Source organism: Camelus bactrianus, chromosome 32, assembly GCF_048773025.1.
Source record: "Camelus bactrianus isolate YW-2024 breed Bactrian camel chromosome 32, ASM4877302v1, whole genome shotgun sequence".
In the NCBI taxonomy this organism is placed as follows: Eukaryota; Metazoa; Chordata; class Mammalia; order Artiodactyla; family Camelidae; genus Camelus; species Camelus bactrianus.
Window position 1 is genome coordinate 25,456,285 of NC_133570.1, and position 19,474 is coordinate 25,475,758.

Below are 19,474 nucleotides of genomic sequence, written 5' to 3' on the forward strand. Positions count from 1 at the left end.
TATGGTTTCTCAGTCTGTTTCCTAGTGCCGGTTTGAATTTCCTGCAGTTTTCACTGTAAAACCGAGTTGGAGCTAGTACCTCCCCATATATATGTATGGAGTGGAGTTTGCAACTGAAGAGAAACTTTGTGTTCCCAACAAGCTAGGTGAAGGACGGCTTTCACACAGACATATGTCTAAGAACTGAGCATGTGGAGAGACGTTCGTTCATCTAGCACAAATGGAACGGGTTGCAGGGGAAAGTTTTACTCTGGTTTCTCAGTCTGTTTCCTAGTGCCGGTTTGAAGTTCCTGCAGTTTTCACTGTAAAACCGAGTTGGAGCTAGTACCTCCCCATATATATGTATGGAGTGGAGTTTGCAACTGAAGAGAAACTTTGTGTTCCCAACAAGCTAGTTGAAGGACGGCTTTCACACACACTTATCTCTCAGAACTGAACATGTGCAGAGACGTTCGTTCATCTAGCACAAAGGGAACGGGTTGCAGGAGAAACTTTTACTATGGTTTCTCAGTCTGTTTCCTAGTGCCGGTTTGAATTTCCTGCAGTTTTCACTGTAAAACCGAGTTGGAGCTAGTACCTCCCCATATATATGTATGGAGTGGAGTTTGCAACTGAAGAGAAACTTTGTGTTCCCAACAAGCTAGGTGAAGGACGGCTTTCACACACACTTATCTCTCAGAACTGAACATGTGGAGAGACGTTCGTTCATCTAGCACAAAGGAAACGGTTTGCAGGAGAAAATTTTACTATGGTTTCTCAGTCTGTTTCCTAGTGCCGGTTTGAAGTTCCTGCAGTTTTCACTGTAAAACCGAGTTGGAGCTAGTACCGCCCCATATATATGTATGGAGTGGAGTTTGCAACTGAAGAGAAACTTTGTGTTCCCAACAAGCTAGGTGAAGGACGGCTTTCACACACACTTATCTCTCAGATCTGAGCATGTGGAGAGACGTTCGTTCATCTAGCACAAAAGGAACGGGTTGCAGGAGAAACTTTTACTCTGGTTTCTGAGGCTATTTCCTAGTGCCGGTTTGATGTTCCCGCAGTTTTCACTGTAAAACCGAGTTGGAGCTAGTACCTCCCCATATATATGTATGGAGTGGAGTTTGCAACTGAAGAGAAACTTTGTGTTCCCAACAAGCTAGGTGAAGGACGGCTTTCACACAAACTTATCTCTCAGAACTGAACATGTGGAGAGACGTTCGTTCATCTAGCACAAAGGGAACGGGTTGCAGGAGAAAATTTTACTATGGTTTCTCAGTCTGTTTCCTAGTGCCGGTTTGAATTTCCTGCAGTTTTCACTGTAAAACCGAGTTGGAGCTAGTACCTCCCCATATATATGTATGGAGTGGAGTTTGCAACTGAAGAGAAACTTTGTGTTCCCAACAAGCTAGGTGAAGGACGGCTTTCACACACACTTATCTCTCAGAACTGAGCATGTGGAGCGACGTTCGTTCATCTAGCACAAAGGGAATGGGTTGCAGAGAAACTTTTACTCTGGTTTCTCAGTCTGTTTCCTAGTGCCGGTTTGAAGTTCCTGCAGTTTTCACTGTAAAACCGAGTTGGAGCTTGTACCTCCCCGTATATATGTATGGAGTGGAGTTTGCAACTGAAGAGAAACTTTGTGTTCCCAACAAGCTAGGTGAAGGACGGCTTTCACACACACTTATCTGTCAGAACTGAGCATGTGGAGAGACGTTCGTTCATCTAGCACAAAGGGAACGGGTTGCAGGAGAAACTTTTACTCTGGTTTCTCAGGGTGTTTCCTAGTACCGGTTTAAAGTTCCCTCATTTTTCACTGTAAAACCGAGTTGGAGCTAGTACCTCCCCATATATATGTATGGAGTGGAGTTTGCAACTGAAGAGAAACTTTGTGTTCCCAACAAGCTAGCTGAAGGACGGCTTTCACACACACTTATCTCTCAGAACTGAACATGTGCAGAGACGTTCGTTCATCTAGCACAAAGGGAACGGTTTGCAGGAGAAAATTTTACTATGGTTTCTCAGTCTGTTTCCTAGTGCCGGTTTGAATTTCCTGCAGTTTTCACTGTAAAACCGAGTTGGAGCTAGTACCTCCCCATATATATGTATGGAGTGGAGTTTGCAACTGAAGAGAAACTTTGTGTTCCCAACAAGCTAGGTGAAGGACGGCTTTCACACACACTTATCTCTCAGAACTGAGCATGTGGAGAGACGTTCGTTCATCTAGCACAAAGGGAACGGGTTGCAGGAGAAACTTTTACTATGGTTTCTCAGTCTGTTTCCTAGTGCCGGTTTGAATTTCCTGCAGTTTTCACTGTAAAACCGAGTTGGAGCTAGTACCTCCCCATATATATGTATGGAGTGGAATTTGCAACTGAAGAGAAACTTTGTGTTCCCAACAAGCTAGGTGAAGGACGGCTTTCACACACACTTATCTCTCAGAACTGAGCATGTGGAGAGACGTTCGTTCATCTAGCACAAAGGGAACAGTTTGCAGGAGAAAATTTTACTATGGTTTCTCAGTCTGTTTCCTAGTGCCGGTTTGAATTTCCTGCAGTTTTCACTGTAAAACCGAGTTGGAGCTAGTACCTCCCCATATATATGTATGGAGTGGAATTTGCAACTGAAGAGAAACTTTGTGTTCCCAACAAGCTAGGTGAAGGACGGCTTTCACACACACTTATCTCTCAGAACTGAGCATGTGGAGAGACGTTCGTTCACCTAGCACAAAGGGAACGGGTTGCAGGAGAAACTTTTACACTGGTTTCTCAGGCTGTTTCCTAGTACCGGTTTAAAGTTCCCGCATTTTTCACTGTAAAACCGAGTTGGAGCTAGTACCTCCCCATATATATGTATGGATTGGAGTTTGCAACTGAAGAGAAACTTTTTGTTCCCAACAAGCTAGGTGAAGGACGGCTTTCACACACACTTATCTCTCAGAACTGAGCATGTGGAGAGACGTTCGTTCATCTAGCACGAAGGGAACGGGTTGCAGGAGAAACTTTTACTCTGGTTTCTCAGACTGTTTCCTAGTGCCGGTTTGAAGTCCCTGCAGTTTTCACTGTAAAACCGAGTTGGAGCTTGTACCTCCCCGTATATATGTATGGAGTGGAGTTTGCAACTGAAGAGAAACTTTGTGTTCCCAACAAGCTAGGTGAAGGACGGCTTTCACACAGACATATGTCTAAGAACTGAGCATGTGGAGAGACGTTCGTTCATCTAGCACAAATGGAACGGGTTGCAGGGGAAAGTTTTACTCTGGTTTCTCAGTCTGTTTCCTAGTGCCGGTTTGAAGTTCCTGCAGTTTTCACTGTAAAACCGAGTTGGAGCTAGTACCTCCCCATATATATGTATGGAGTGGAGTTTGCAACTGAAGAGAAACTTTGTGTTCCCAACAAGCTAGTTGAAGGACGGCTTTCACACACACTTATCTCTCAGAACTGAACATGTGCAGAGACGTTCGTTCATCTAGCACAAAGGGAACGGGTTGCAGGAGAAACTTTTACTATGGTTTCTCAGTCTGTTTCCTAGTGCCGGTTTGAATTTCCTGCAGTTTTCACTGTAAAACCGAGTTGGAGCTAGTACCTCCCCATATATATGTATGGAGTGGAGTTTGCAACTGAAGAGAAACTTTGTGTTCCCAACAAGCTAGGTGAAGGACGGCTTTCACACTCACTTATCTCTCAGAACTGAACATGTGGAGAGACGTTCGTTCATCTAGCACAAAGGAAACGGTTTGCAGGAGAAAATTTTACTATGGTTTCTCAGTCTGTTTCCTAGTGCCGGTTTGAAGTTCCTGCAGTTTTCACTGTAAACCCGAGTTGGAGCTAGTACCGCCCCATATATATGTATGGAGTGGAGTTTGCAACTGAAGAGAAACTTTGTGTTCCCAACAAGCTAGGTGAAGGACGGCTTTCACACACACTTATCTCTCAGATCTGAGCATGTGGAGAGACGTTCGTTCATCTAGCACAAAAGGAACGGGTTGCAGGAGAAACTTTTACTCTGGTTTCTCAGGCTATTTCCTAGTGCCGGTTTGATGTTCCCGCAGTTTTCACTGTAAAACCGAGTTGGAGCTAGTACCTCCCCATATATATGTATGGAGTGGAGTTTGCAACTGAAGAGAAACTTTGTGTTCCCAACAAGCTAGTTGAAGGACTGCTTTCACACACACTTATCTCTCAGAACTGAACATGTGGAGAGACGTTCGTTCATCTAGCACAAAGGGAACGGTTTGCAGGAGAAAATTTTACTATGGTTTCTCAGTCTGTTTCCTAGTGCCGGTTTGAATTTCCTGCAGGTTTCACTGTAAAACCGAGTTGGAGCTAGTACCTCCCCATATATATGTATGGAGTGGAATTTGCTACTGAAGAGAAACTTTGTGTTCCCAACAAGCTAGGTGAAGGACGGCTTTCACACACACTTATCTCTCAGAACTGAGCATGTGGAGAGACGTTCGTTCACCTAGCACAAAGGGAACGGGTTGCAGGAGAAACTTTTACTATGGTTTCTCAGTCTGTTTCCTAGTGCCTGTTTGAATTTCCTGCAGTTTTCACTGTAAAACCGAGTTGGAGCTAGTACCTCCCCATATATATGTATGGAGTGGAGTTTGCAACTGAAGAGAAACTTTGTGTTCCCAACAAGCTAGGTGAAGGACGGCTTTCACACTCACTTATCTCTCAGAACTGAACATGTGGAGAGACGTTCGTTCATCTAGCACAAAGGAAACGGTTTGCAGGAGAAAATTTTACTATGGTTTCTCAGTCTGTTTCCTAGTGCCGGTTTGAAGTTCCTGCAGTTTTCACTGTAAAACCGAGTTGGAGCTAGTACCGCCCCATATATATGTATGGAGTGGAGTTTGCAACTGAAGAGAAACTTTGTGTTCCCAACAAGCTAGGTGAAGGACGGCTTTCACACACACTTATCTCTCAGAACTGAGCATGTGGAGCGACGTTCGTTCATCTAGCACAAAGGGAATGCGTTGCAGAGAAACTTTTACTCTGGTTTCTCAGTCTGTTTCCTAGTGCCGGTTTGAAGTTCCTGCAGTTTTCACTGTAAAACCGAGTTGGAGCTTGTACCTCCCCGTATATATGTATGGAGTGGAGTTGGCAACTGAAGAGAAACTTTGTGTTCCCAACAAGCTAGGTGAAGGACGGCTTTCACACACACTTATCTCTCAGAACTGAGCATGTGGAGAGACGTTCGTTCACCTAGCACAAAGGGAACGGGTTGCAGGAGAAACTTTTACTCTGGTTTCTCAGGGTGTTTCCTAGTACCGGTTTAAAGTTCCCTCATTTTTCACTGTAAAACCGAGTTGGAGCTAGTACCTCCCCATATATATGTATGGATTGGAGTGTGCCACTGAAGATAAACTTTGTGTTCCCAACAAGCTAGATGAAGGACGGCTTTCACACACACTTATCTCTCAGAACTGAGCATGTGGAGAGAAGTTCGTTCATCTAGCACAAAGGGAAAGGGTTGCAGGAGAAACTTTTACTCTGGTTTCTCAGTCTGTTTCCTAGTGCCGGTTTGAAGTTCCTGCAGTTTTCACTGTAAAACCGAGTTGGAGCTAGTACCTCCCCATATATATGTATGGAGTGGAGTTTGCAACTGAAGAGAAACTTTGTGTTCCCAACAAGCTAGTTGAAGGACTGCTTTCACACACACTTATCTCTCAGAACTGAACATGTGGAGAGACGTTCGTTCATCTAGCACAAAGGGAACGGTTTGCAGGAGAAAATTTTACTATGGTTTCTCAGTCTGTTTCCTAGTGCCGGTTTGAATTTCCTGCAGTTTTCACTGTAAAACCGAGTTGGAGCTAGTACCTCCCCATATATATGTATGGAGTGGAATTTGCTACTGAAGAGAAACTTTGTGTTCCCAACAAGCTAGGTGAAGGACGGCTTTCACACACACTTATCTCTCAGAACTGAGCATGTGGAGAGACGTTCGTTCACCTAGCACAAAGGGAACGGGTTGCAGGAGAAACTTTTACACTGGTTTCTCAGGCTGTTTCCTAGTACCGGTTTAAAGTTCCCGCATTTTTCACTGTAAAACCGAGTTGGAGCTAGTACCTCCCCATATATATGTATGGATTGGAGTTTGCAACTGAAGAGAAACTTTTTGTTCCCAACAAGCTAGGTGAAGGACGGCTTTCACACACACTTATCTCTCAGAACTGAGCACGTGGAGAGACGTTCGTTCATCTAGCACGAAGGGAACGGGTTGCAGGAGAAACTTTTACTCTGGTTTCTCAGACTGTTTCCTAGTGCCGGTTTGAAGTCCCTGCAGTTTTCACTGTAAAACCGAGTTGGAGCTTGTACCTCCCCGTATATATGTATGGAGTGGAGTTTGCAACTGAAGAGAAACTTTGTGTTCCCAACAAGCTAGGTGAAGGACGGCTTTCACACAGACATATGTCTAAGAACTGAGCATGTGGAGAGACGTTCGTTCATCTAGCACAAATGGAACGGGTTGCAGGGGAAAGTTTTACTCTGGTTTCTCAGTCTGTTTCCTAGTGCCGGTTTGAAGTTCCTGCAGTTTTCACTGTAAAACCGAGTTGGAGCTAGTACCTCCCCATATATATGTATGGAGTGGAGTTTGCAACTGAAGAGAAACTTTGTGTTCCCAACAAGCTAGTTGAAGGACGGCTTTCACACACACTTATCTCTCAGAACTGAACATGTGCAGAGACGTTCGTTCATCTAGCACAAAGGGAACGGGTTGCAGGAGAAACTTTTACTATGGTTTCTCAGTCTGTTTCCTAGTGCCGGTTTGAATTTCCTGCAGTTTTCACTGTAAAACCGAGTTGGAGCTAGTACCTCCCCATATATATGTATGGAGTGGAGTTTGCAACTGAAGAGAAACTTTGTGTTCCCAACAAGCTAGGTGAAGGACGGCTTTCACACTCACTTATCTCTCAGAACTGAACATGTGGAGAGACGTTCGTTCATCTAGCACAAAGGAAACGGTTTGCAGGAGAAAATTTTACTATGGTTTCTCAGTCTGTTTCCTAGTGCCGGTTTGAAGTTCCTGCAGTTTTCACTGTAAAACCGAGTTGGAGCTAGTACCGCCCCATATATATGTATGGAGTGGAGTTTGCAACTGAAGAGAAACTTTGTGTTCCCAACAAGCTAGGTGAAGGACGGCTTTCACACACACTTATCTCTCAGATCTGAGCATGTGGAGAGACGTTCGTTCATCTAGCACAAAAGGAACGGGTTGCAGGAGAAACTTTTACTCTGGTTTCTCAGGCTATTTCCTAGTGCCGGTTTGATGTTCCCGCAGTTTTCACTGTAAAACCGAGTTGGAGCTAGTACCTCCCCATATATATGTATGGAGTGGAGTTTGCAACTGAAGAGAAACTTTGTGTTCCCAACAAGCTAGATGAAGGACGGCTTTCACACAAACTTATCTCTCAGAACTGAACATGTGGAGAGACGTTCGTTCATCTAGCACAAAGGGAACGGGTTGCAGGAGAAAATTTTACTATGGTTTCTCAGTCTGTTTCCTAGTGCCGGTTTGAATTTCCTGCAGTTTTCACTGTAAAACCGAGTTGGAGCTAGTACCTCCCCATATATATGTATGGAGTGGAGTTTGCAACTGAAGAGAAACTTTGTGTTCCCAACAAGCTAGGTGAAGGACGGCTTTCACACACACTTATCTCTCAGAACTGAGCATGTGGAGCGACGTTCGTTCATCTAGCACAAAGGGAATGCGTTGCAGAGAAACTTTTACTCTGGTTTCTCAGTCTGTTTCCTAGTGCCGGTTTGAAGTTCCTGCAGTTTTCACTGTAAAACCGAGTTGGAGCTTGTACCTCCCCGTATATATGTATGGAGTGGAGTTGGCAACTGAAGAGAAACTTTGTGTTCCCAACAAGCTAGGTGAAGGACGGCTTTCACACACACTTATCTCTCAGAACTGAGCATGTGGAGAGACGTTCGTTCACCTAGCACAAAGGGAACGGGTTGCAGGAGAAACTTTTACTCTGGTTTCTCAGGGTGTTTCCTAGTACCGGTTTAAAGTTCCCTCATTTTTCACTGTAAAACCGAGTTGGAGCTAGTACCTCCCCATATATATGTATGGATTGGAGTGTGCCACTGAAGATAAACTTTGTGTTCCCAACAAGCTAGATGAAGGACGGCTTTCACACACACTTATCTCTCAGAACTGAGCATGTGGAGAGAAGTTCGTTCATCTAGCACAAAGGGAAAGGGTTGCAGGAGAAACTTTTACTCTGGTTTCTCAGTCTGTTTCCTAGTGCCGGTTTGAAGTTCCTGCAGTTTTCACTGTAAAACCGAGTTGGAGCTAGTACCTCCCCATATATATGTATGGAGTGGAGTTTGCAACTGAAGAGAAACTTTGTGTTCCCAACAAGCTAGTTGAAGGACTGCTTTCACACACACTTATCTCTCAGAACTGAACATGTGGAGAGACGTTCGTTCATCTAGCACAAAGGGAACGGTTTGCAGGAGAAAATTTTACTATGGTTTCTCAGTCTGTTTCCTAGTGCCGGTTTGAATTTCCTGCAGTTTTCACTGTAAAACCGAGTTGGAGCTAGTACCTCCCCATATATATGTATGGAGTGGAATTTGCTACTGAAGAGAAACTTTGTGTTCCCAACAAGCTAGGTGAAGGACGGCTTTCACACACACTTATCTCTCAGAACTGAGCATGTGGAGAGACGTTCGTTCACCTAGCACAAAGGGAACGGGTTGCAGGAGAAACTTTTACACTGGTTTCTCAGGCTGTTTCCTAGTACCGGTTTAAAGTTCCCGCATTTTTCACTGTAAAACCGAGTTGGAGCTAGTACCTCCCCATATATATGTATGGATTGGAGTTTGCAACTGAAGAGAAACTTTTTGTTCCCAACAAGCTAGGTGAAGGACGGCTTTCACACACACTTATCTCTCAGAACTGAGCACGTGGAGAGACGTTCGTTCATCTAGCACGAAGGGAACGGGTTGCAGGAGAAACTTTTACTCTGGTTTCTCAGTCTGTTTCCTAGTGCCGGTTTGAAGTCCCTGCAGTTTTCACTGTAAAACCGAGTTGGAGCTTGTACCTCCCCGTATATATGTATGGAGTGGAGTTTGCAACTGAAGAGAAACTTTGTGTTCCCAACAAGCTAGGTGAAGGACGGCTTTCACACACACTTATCTCTCAGATCTGAGCATGTGGAGAGACGTTCGTTCATCTAGCACAAAAGGAACGGATTGCAGGAGAAACTTTTACTCTGGTTTCTCAGGCTATTTCCTACTGCCGGTTTGATGTTCCCGCAGTTTTCACTGTAAAACCGAGTTGGAGCTAGTACCTCCCCATATATATGTATGGAGTGGAGTTTGCAACTGAAGAGAAACTTTGTGTTCCCAACAAGCTAGGTGAAGGACGGCTTTCACACAAACTTATCTCTCAGAACTGAACATGTGGAGAGACGTTCGTTCATCTAGCACAAAGGGAACGGGTTGCAGGAGAAAATTTTACTATGGTTTCTCAGTCTGTTTCCTAGTGCCGGTTTGAATTTCCTGCAGTTTTCACTGTAAAACCGAGTTGGAGCTAGTACCTCCCCATATATATGTATGGAGTGGAGTTTGCAACTGAAGAGAAACTTTGTGTTCCCAACAAGCTAGGTGAAGGACGGCTTTCACACACACTTATCTCTCAGAACTGAGCATGTGGAGCGACGTTCGTTCATCTAGCACAAAGGGAATGCGTTGCAGAGAAACTTTTACTCTGGTTTCTCAGTCTGTTTCCTAGTGCCGGTTTGAAGTTCCTGCAGTTTTCACTGTAAAACCGAGTTGGAGCTTGTACCTCCCCGTATATATGTATGGAGTGGAGTTGGCAACTGAAGAGAAACTTTGTGTTCCCAACAAGCTAGGTGAAGGACGGCTTTCACACACACTTATCTCTCAGAACTGAGCATGTGGAGAGACGTTCGTTCACCTAGCACAAAGGGAACGGGTTGCAGGAGAAACTTTTACTCTGGTTTCTCAGGGTGTTTCCTAGTACCGGTTTAAAGTTCCCTCATTTTTCACTGTAAAACCGAGTTGGAGCTAGTACCTCCCCATATATATGTATGGATTGGAGTGTGCCACTGAAGATAAACTTTGTGTTCCCAACAAGCTAGATGAAGGACGGCTTTCACACACACTTATCTCTCAGAACTGAGCATGTGGAGAGAAGTTCGTTCATCTAGCACAAAGGGAAAGGGTTGCAGGAGAAACTTTTACTCTGGTTTCTCAGTCTGTTTCCTAGTGCCGGTTTGAAGTTCCTGCAGTTTTCACTGTAAAACCGAGTTGGAGCTAGTACCTCCCCATATATATGTATGGAGTGGAGTTTGCAACTGAAGAGAAACTTTGTGTTCCCAACAAGCTAGTTGAAGGACTGCTTTCACACACACTTATCTCTCAGAACTGAACATGTGGAGAGACGTTCGTTCATCTAGCACAAAGGGAACGGTTTGCAGGAGAAAATTTTACTATGGTTTCTCAGTCTGTTTCCTAGTGCCGGTTTGAATTTCCTGCAGTTTTCACTGTAAAACCGAGTTGGAGCTAGTACCTCCCCATATATATGTATGGAGTGGAATTTGCTACTGAAGAGAAACTTTGTGTTCCCAACAAGCTAGGTGAAGGACGGCTTTCACACACACTTATCTCTCAGAACTGAGCATGTGGAGAGACGTTCGTTCACCTAGCACAAAGGGAACGGGTTGCAGGAGAAACTTTTACACTGGTTTCTCAGGCTGTTTCCTAGTACCGGTTTAAAGTTCCCGCATTTTTCACTGTAAAACCGAGTTGGAGCTAGTACCTCCCCATATATATGTATGGATTGGAGTTTGCAACTGAAGAGAAACTTTTTGTTCCCAACAAGCTAGGTGAAGGACGGCTTTCACACACACTTATCTCTCAGAACTGAGCACGTGGAGAGACGTTCGTTCATCTAGCACGAAGGGAACGGGTTGCAGGAGAAACTTTTACTCTGGTTTCTCAGTCTGTTTCCTAGTGCCGGTTTGAAGTCCCTGCAGTTTTCACTGTAAAACCGAGTTGGAGCATGTACCTCCCCGTATATATGTATGGAGTGGAGTTTGCAACTGAAGAGAAACTTTGTGTTCCCAACAAGCTAGGTGAAGGACGGCTTTCACACACACATATCTCTCAGATCTGAGCATGTGGAGAGACGTTCGTTCATCTAGCACAAAAGGAACGGGTAGCAGGAGAAACTTTTACTCTGGTTTCTCAGTCTGTTTCCTAGTGCCGGTTTGAAGTTCCTGCAGTTTTCACTGTAAAACCGAGTTGGAGCTTGTACCTCCCCGTATATATGTATGGAGTGGAGTTTGCAACTGAAGAGAAACTTTGTGTTCCCAACAAGCTAGGTGAAGGACGGCTTTCACACACACTTATCTCTCAGAACTGAGCATGTGGAGCGACGTTCGTTCATCTAGCACAAAGGGAATGGGTTGCAGGAGAAACTTTTACTCTGGTTTCTCAGTCTGTTTTCTAGTGCCGGTTTGAAGTTCCTGCAGTTTTCACTGTAAAACCGAATTGGAGCTAGTACTTCCCCATATATAAGTATGGATTGGAGTTTGCAACTGAAGAGAAACTTTGTGTTCCCAACAAGCTAGGTGAAGGACGGCTTTCACACACACTTATCTCTCAGAAATGAGCATGTGGAGAGACGTTCGTTCACCTAGCACAAAGGGAACGGGTTGCAGGAGAAACTTTTACTCTGGTTTCTCAGGGTGTTTCCTAGTACCGGTTTAAAGTTCCCTCATTTTTCACTGTAAAACCGAGTTGGAGCTAGTACCTCCCCATATATATGTATGGATTGGAGTGTGCCACTTAAGATAAACTTTGTGTTCCCAACAAGGTAGATGAAGGACGGCTTTCACACACACTTATCTCTCAGAACTGAGCATGTGGAGAGAAGTTCGTTCATCTAGCACAAAGGGAAAGGGTTGCAGGAGAAACTTTTACTCTGGTTTCTCAGTCTGTTTCCTAGTGCCGGTTTGAAGTTCCTGCAGTTTTCACTGTAAAACCGAGTTGGAGCTAGTACCTCCCCATATATATGTATGGAGTGGAGTTTGCAACTGAAGAGAAACTTTGTGTTCCCAACAAGGTAGGTGAAGGACGGCTTTCACACACACTTATCTCTCAGAACTGAGCATGTGGAGAGACGTTCGTTCATCTAGCACAAAGGGAACGGTTTGCAGGAGAAAATTTTACTATGGTTTCTCAGTCTGTTTCCTAGTGCCGGTTTGAATTTCCTGCAGTTTTCACTGTAAAACCGAGTTGGAGCTAGTACCTCCCCATATATATGTATGGAGTGGAGTTTGCAACTGAAGAGAAACTTTGTGTTCCCAACAAGCTAGGTGAAGGACGGCTTTCACACACACTTATCTCTCAGAACTGAGCTTCTGGAGAGACGGTCGTTCATCTAGCACAAAGGGAACGGGTTGCAGGAGAAACTTTTACTCTGGTTTCTCAGTCTGTTTCCTAGTGCCGGTTTGAAGTTCCTGCAGTTTTCACTGTAAAACCGAGTTGGAGCTTGTACCTCCCCATATATATGTATGGAGTGGAGTTTGCAACTGAAGAGAAACTTTGTGTTCCCAACAAGCTAGGTGAAGGACGGCTTTCACACAGACATATGTCTAAGAACTGAGCATGTGGAGAGACGTTCGTTCATCTAGCACAAATGGAACGGGTTGCAGGGGAAAGTTTTACTCTGGTTTCTCAGTCTGTTTCCTAGTGCCGGTTTGAAGTTCCTGCAGTTTTCACTGTAAAACCGAGTTGGAGCTAGTACCTCCCCATATATATGTATGGAGTGGAGTTTGCAACTGAAGAGAAACTTTGTGTTCCCAACAAGCTAGTTGAAGGACGGCTTTCACACACACTTATCTCTCAGAACTGAACACGTGGAGAGACGTTCGTTCATCTAGCACAAAGGGAACGGGTTGCAGGAGAAACTTTTACTATGGTTTCTCAGTCTGTTTCCTAGTGCCGGTTTGAATTTCCTGCAGTTTTCACTGTAAAACCGAGTTGCAGCTAGTACCTCCCCATATATATGTATGGAGTGGAGTTTGCAACTGAAGAGAAACTTTGTGTTCCCAACAAGCTAGTTGAAGGACGGCTTTCACACAGACTTATCTCTCAGAACTGAACATGTGGAGAGACGTTCGTTCATCTAGCACAAAGGGAACGGTTTGCAGGAGAAAATTTTACTATGGTTTCTCAGTCTGTTTCCTAGTGCCGGTTTGAAGTTCCTGCAGTTTTCACTGTAAAACCGAGTTGGAGCTAGTACCTCCCCATATATATGTATGGAGTGGAGTTTGCAACTGAAGAGAAACTTTGTGTTCCCAACAAGCTAGGTGAAGGACGGCTTTCACACACACTTATCTCTCAGAACTGAGCATGTGGAGAGACGTTCGTTCATCTAGCACAAAGGGAACGGTTTGCAGGGGAAAATTTTACTATGGTTTCTCAGTCTGTTTCCTAGTGCCGGTTTGAAGTTCCTGCAGTTTTCACTGTAAAACCGAGTTGGAGCTAGTACCTCCCCATATATATGTATGGAGTGGAGTTTGCAACTGAAGAGAAACTTTGTGTTCCCAACAAGCTAGGTGAAGGACGGCTTTCACACACACTTATCTCTCAGAACTGAGCATGTGGAGAGACGTTCGTTCATCTAGCACAAAGGGAACGGGTTGCAGGAGAAACTTTTACTCTGGTTTCTCTGTTTCCTAGTGCCGGTTTGAAGTTCCTGCAGTTTTCACTGTAAAACCGAGTTGGAGCTTGTACCTCCCCAAATATATGTATGGAGTGGAGTTTGCAACTGAAGAGAAACTTTGTGTTCCCAACAAGCTAGGTGAAGGACGGCTTTCACACAGACATATGTCTAAGAACTGAGCATGTGGAGAGACGTTCGTTCATCTAGCAGAAATGGAACGGGTTGCAGGAGAAAATTTTACTACGGTTTCTCAGTCTGTTTCGTAGTGCCGGTTTGAAGTTCCTGCAGTTTTCACTGTAAAACCGAGTTGGAGCTAGTACCTCCCCATATATATGTATGGAGTGGAGTTTGCAACTGAAGAGAAACTTTGTGTTCCCAACAAGCTAGCTGAAGGACGGCTTTCACACACACTTATCTCTCAGAACTGAACATGTGGAGAGACGTTCGTTCATCTAGCACAAAGGGAACGGGTTGCAGGAGAAAATTTTACTATGGTTTCTCAGTCTGTTTCCTAGTGCCGGTTTGAATTTCCTGCAGTTTTCACTGTAAAACCGAGTTGGAGCTAGTACCTCCCCATATATATGTATGGAGTGGAGTTTGCAACTGAAGAGAAACTTTGTGTTCCCAACAAGCTAGGTGAAGGACGGCTTTCACACACACTTATCTCTCAGAACTGAGCATGTGGAGAGACGTTCGTTCATCTAGCACAAAGGGAACGGGTTGCAGGAGAAACTTTTACTATGGTTTCTCAGTCTGTTTCCTAGTGCCGGTTTGAATTTCCTGCAGTTTTCACTGTAAAACCGAGTTGCAGCTAGTACCTCCCCATATATATGTATGGAGTGGAGTTTGCAACTGAAGAGAAACTTTGTGTTCCCAACAAGCTAGTTGAAGGACGGCTTTCACACACACTTATCTCTCAGAACTGAACATGTGGAGAGACGTTCGTTCATCTAGCACAAAGGGAACGGTTTGCAGGAGAAAATTTTACTATGGTTTCTCAGTCTGTTTCCTAGTGCCGGTTTGAAGTTCCTGCAGTTTTCACTGTAAAACCGAGTTGGAGCTAGTACCTCCCCATATATATGTATGGAGTGGAGTTTGCAACTGAAGAGAAACTTTGTGTTCCCAACAAGCTAGGTGAAGGACGGCTTTCACACACACTTATCTCTCAGAACTGAGCATGTGGAGAGACGTTCGTTCATCTAGCACAAAGGGAACGGGTTGCAGGAGAAACTTTTACTATGGTTTCTCAGTCTGTTTCCTAGTGCCGGTTTGAATTTCCTGCAGTTTTCACTGTAAAACCGAGTTGGAGCTTGTACCTCCCCGTATATATGTATGGAGTGGAGTTTGCAACTGAAGAGAAACTTTGTGTTCCCAACAAGCTAGTTGAAGGACTGCTTTCACACACACTTATCTCTCAGAACTGAACATGTGGAGAGACGTTCGTTCATCTAGCACAAAGGGAACGGTTTGCAGGAGAAAATTTTACTATGGTTTCTCAGTCTGTTTCCTAGTGCCGGTTTGAATTTCCTGCAGTTTTCACTGTAAAACCGAGTTGGAGCTAGTACCTCCCCATATATATGTATGGAGTGGAATTTGCTACTGAAGAGAAACTTTGTGTTCCCAACAAGCTAGGTGAAGGACGGCTTTCACACTCACTTATCTCTCAGAACTGAGCATGTGGAGAGACGTTCGTTCACCTAGCACAAAGGGAACGGGTTGCAGGAGAAAATTTTACTATGGTTTCTCAGTCTGTTTCCTAGTGCCGGTTTGAATTTCCTGCAGTTTTCACTGTAAAACCGAGTTGGAGCTAGTACCTCCCCATATATATGTATGGAGTGGAATTTGCTACTGAAGAGAAACTTTGTGTTCCCAACAAGCTAGGTGAAGGACGGCTTTCACACACACTTATCTCTCAGAACTGAGCATGTGGAGCGACGTTCGTTCATCTAGCACAAAGGGAATGGGTTGCAGAGAAACTTTTACTCTGGATTCTCAGTCTGTTTCCTAGTGCCGGTTTGAAGTTCCTGCAGTTTTCACTGTAAAACCGAGTTGGAGCTTGTACCTCCCCGTATATATGTATGGAGTGGAGTTTGCAACTGAAGAGAAACTTTGTGTTCCCAACAAGCTAGGTGAAGGACGGCTTTCACACACACTTATCTCTCAGAACTGAGCATGTGGAGAGACGTTCGTTCACCTAGCACAAAGGGTACGGGTTGCAGGAGAAACTTTTACTCTGGTTTCTCTGGGTGTTTCCTAGTACCGGTTTAAAGTTCCCTCATTTTTCACTGTAAAACCGAGTTGGAGCTAGTACCTCCCCATATATATGTATGGATTGGAGTGTGCCACTGAAGATAAACTTTGTGTTCCCAACAAGCTAGATGAAGGACGGCTTTCACACACACTTATCTCTCAGAACTGAGCATGTGGAGAGAAGTTCGTTCATCTAGCACAAAGGGAAAGGGTTGCAGGAGAAACTTTTACTCTGGTTTCTCAGTCTGTTTCCTAGTGCCGGTTTGAAGTTCCTGCAGTTTTCACTGTAAAACCGAGTTGGAGCTAGTACCTCCCCATATATATGTATGGAGTGGAGTTTGCAACTGAAGAGAAACTTTGTGTTCCCAACAAGCTAGGTGAAGGACGGCTTTCACACACACTTATCTCTCAGAACTGAGCTTGTGGAGAGACGTTCGTTCATCTAGCACAAATGGAACGGGTTGCAGGAGAAACTTTTACTCTGGTTTCTCAGTCTGTTTCCTAGTGCCGGTTTGAAGTTCCTGCAGTTTTCACTGTAAAACCGAGTTGGAGCTTGTACCTCCCCATATACATGTATGGAGTGGAGTTTGCAACTGAAGAGAAACTTTGTGTCCCCAACAAGCTAGGTGAAGGACGGCTTTCACACAGACATATGTCTAAGAACTGAGCATGTGGAGAGACGTTCGTTCATCTAGCACAAATGGAACGGGTTGCAGGGGAAAGTTTTACTCTGGTTTCTCAGTCTGTTTCCTAGTGCCGGTTTGAAGTTCCTGCAGTTTTCACTGTAAAACCGAGTTGGAGCTAGTACCTCCCCATATATATGTATGGAGTGGAGTTTGCAACTGAAGAGAAACTTTGTGTTCCCAACAAGCTAGGTGAAGGACGGCTTTCACACACACTTATCTCTCAGAACTGAACATGTGGAGAGACGTTCGTTCATCTAGCACAAAGGGAACGGGTTGCAGGAGAAAATTTTACTATGGTTTCTCAGTCTGTTTCCTAGTGCCGGTTTGAATTTCCTGCAGTTTTCACTGTAAAACCGAGTTGCAGCTAGTACCTCCCCATATATATGTATGGAGTGGAGTTTGCAACTGAAGAGGAACTTTGTGTTCCCAACAAGCTAGGTGAAGGACGGCTTTCACACACACTTATCTCTCAGAACTGAGCATGTGGAGAGACGTTCGTTCATCTAGCACAAAGGGAACGGGTTGCCGGAGAAACTTTTACTATGGTTTCTCAGTCTGTTTCCTAGTGCCGGTTTGAATTTCCTGCAGTTTTCACTGTAAAACCGAGTTGCAGCTAGTACCTCCCCATATATATGTATGGAGTGGAGTTTGCAACTGAAGAGAAACTTCGTGTTCCCAACAAGCTAGTTGAAGGACGGCTTTCACACACACTTATCTCTCAGAACTGAACATGTGGAGAGACGTTCGTTCATCTAGCACAAAGGGAACGGTTTGCAGGAGAAAATTTTACTATGGTTTCTCAGTCTGTTTCCTAGTGCCGGTTTGAAGTTCCTGCAGTTTTCACTGTAAAACCGAGTTGGAGCTAGTACCTCCCCATATATATGTATGGAGTGGAGTTGGCAACTGAAGAGAAACTTTGTGTTCCCAACAAGCTATGTGAAGGACGGCTTTCACACACACTTATCTCTCAGATCTGAGCATGTGGAGAGACGTTCGTTCATCTAGCACAAAAGGAACGGGTTGCAGGAGAAACTTTTACTCTGGTTTCTCAGGCTGTTTCCTAGTGCCGGTTTGATGTTCCCGCAGTTTTCACTGTAAAACCGAGTTGGAGCTAGTACCTCCCCATATATATGTATGGAGTGGAGTTTGCAACTGAAGAGAAACTTTGTGTTCCCAACAAGCTAGGTGAAGGACGGCTTTCACACAAACTTATCTCTCAGAACTGAACATGTGGAGAGACGTTCGTTCATCTAGCACAAAGGGAACGGGTTGCAGGAGAAAATTTTACTATGGTTTCTCAGTCTGTTTCCTAGTGCCGGTTTGAATTTCCTGCAGTTTTCACTGTAAAACCGAGTTGGAGCTAGTACCTCCCCATATATATGTATGGAGTGGAGTTTGCAACTGAAGAGAAACTTTGTGTTCCCAACAAGCTAGGTGAAGGACGGCTTTCACACACACTTATCTCTCAGAACTGAGCATGTGGAGAGACGTTCGTTCATCTAGCACAAAGGGAACGGGTTGCCGGAGAAACTTTTACTATGGTTTCTCAGTCTGTTTCCTAGTGCCGGTTTGAATTTCCTGCAGTTTTCACTGTAAAACCGAGTTGCAGCTAGTACCTCCCCATATATATGTATGGAGTGGAGTTTGCAACTGAAGAGAAACTTCGTGTTCCCAACAAGCTAGTTGAAGGACGGCTTTCACACACACTTATCTCTCAGAACTGAACATGTGGAGAGACGTTCGTTCATCTAGCACAAAGGGAACGGTTTGCAGGAGAAAATTTTACTATGGTTTCTCAGTCTGTTTCCTAGTGCCGGTTTGAAGTTCCTGCAGTTTTCACTGTAAAACCGAGTTGGAGCTAGTACCTCCCCATATATATGTATGGAGTGGAGTTTGCAACTGAAGAGAAACTTTGTGTTCCCAACAAGCTAGGTGAAGGACGGCTTTCACACACACTTATCTCTCAGAACTGAGCTTGTGGAGAGACGTTCGTTCATCTAGCACAAATGGAACGGGTTGCAGGAGAAACTTTTACTCTGGTTTCTCAGTCTGTTTCCTAGTGCCGGTTTGAAGTTCCTGCAGTTTTCACTGTAAAACCGAGTTGGAGCTTGTACCTCCCCATATACATGTATGGAGTGGAGTTTGCAACTGAAGAGAAACTTTGTGTCCCCAACAAGCTAGGTGAAGGACGGCTTTCACACAGACATATGTCTAAGAACTGAGCATGTGGAGAGACGTTCGTTCATCTAGCACAAATGGAACGGGTTGCAGGGGAAAGTTTTACTCTGGTTTCTCAGTCTGTTTCCTAGTGCCGGTTTGAAGTTCCTGCAGTTTTCACTGTAAAACCGAGTTGGAGCTAGTACCTCCCCATATATATGTATGGAGTGGAGTTTGCAACTGAAGAGAAACTTTGTGTTCCCAACAAGCTAGGTGAAGGACGGCTTTCACACACACTTATCTCTCAGAACTGAACATGTGGAGAGACGTTCGTTCATCTAGCACAAAGGGAACGGGTTGCAGGAGAAAATTTTACTATGGTTTCTCAGTCTGTTTCCTAGTGCCGGTTTGAATTTCCTGCAGTTTTCACTGTAAAACCGAGTTGCAGCTAGTACCTCCCCATATATATGTATGGAGTGGAGTTTGCAACTGAAGAGAAACTTTGTGTTCCCAACAAGCTAGTTGAAGGACGGCTTTCACACACACTTATCTCTCAGAACTGAACATGTGGAGAGACGTTCGTTCATCTAGCACAAAGGGAACGGTTTGCAGGAGAAAATTTTACTATGGTTTCTCAGTCTGTTTCCTAGTGCCGGTTTGAAGTTCCTGCAGTTTTCACTGTAAAA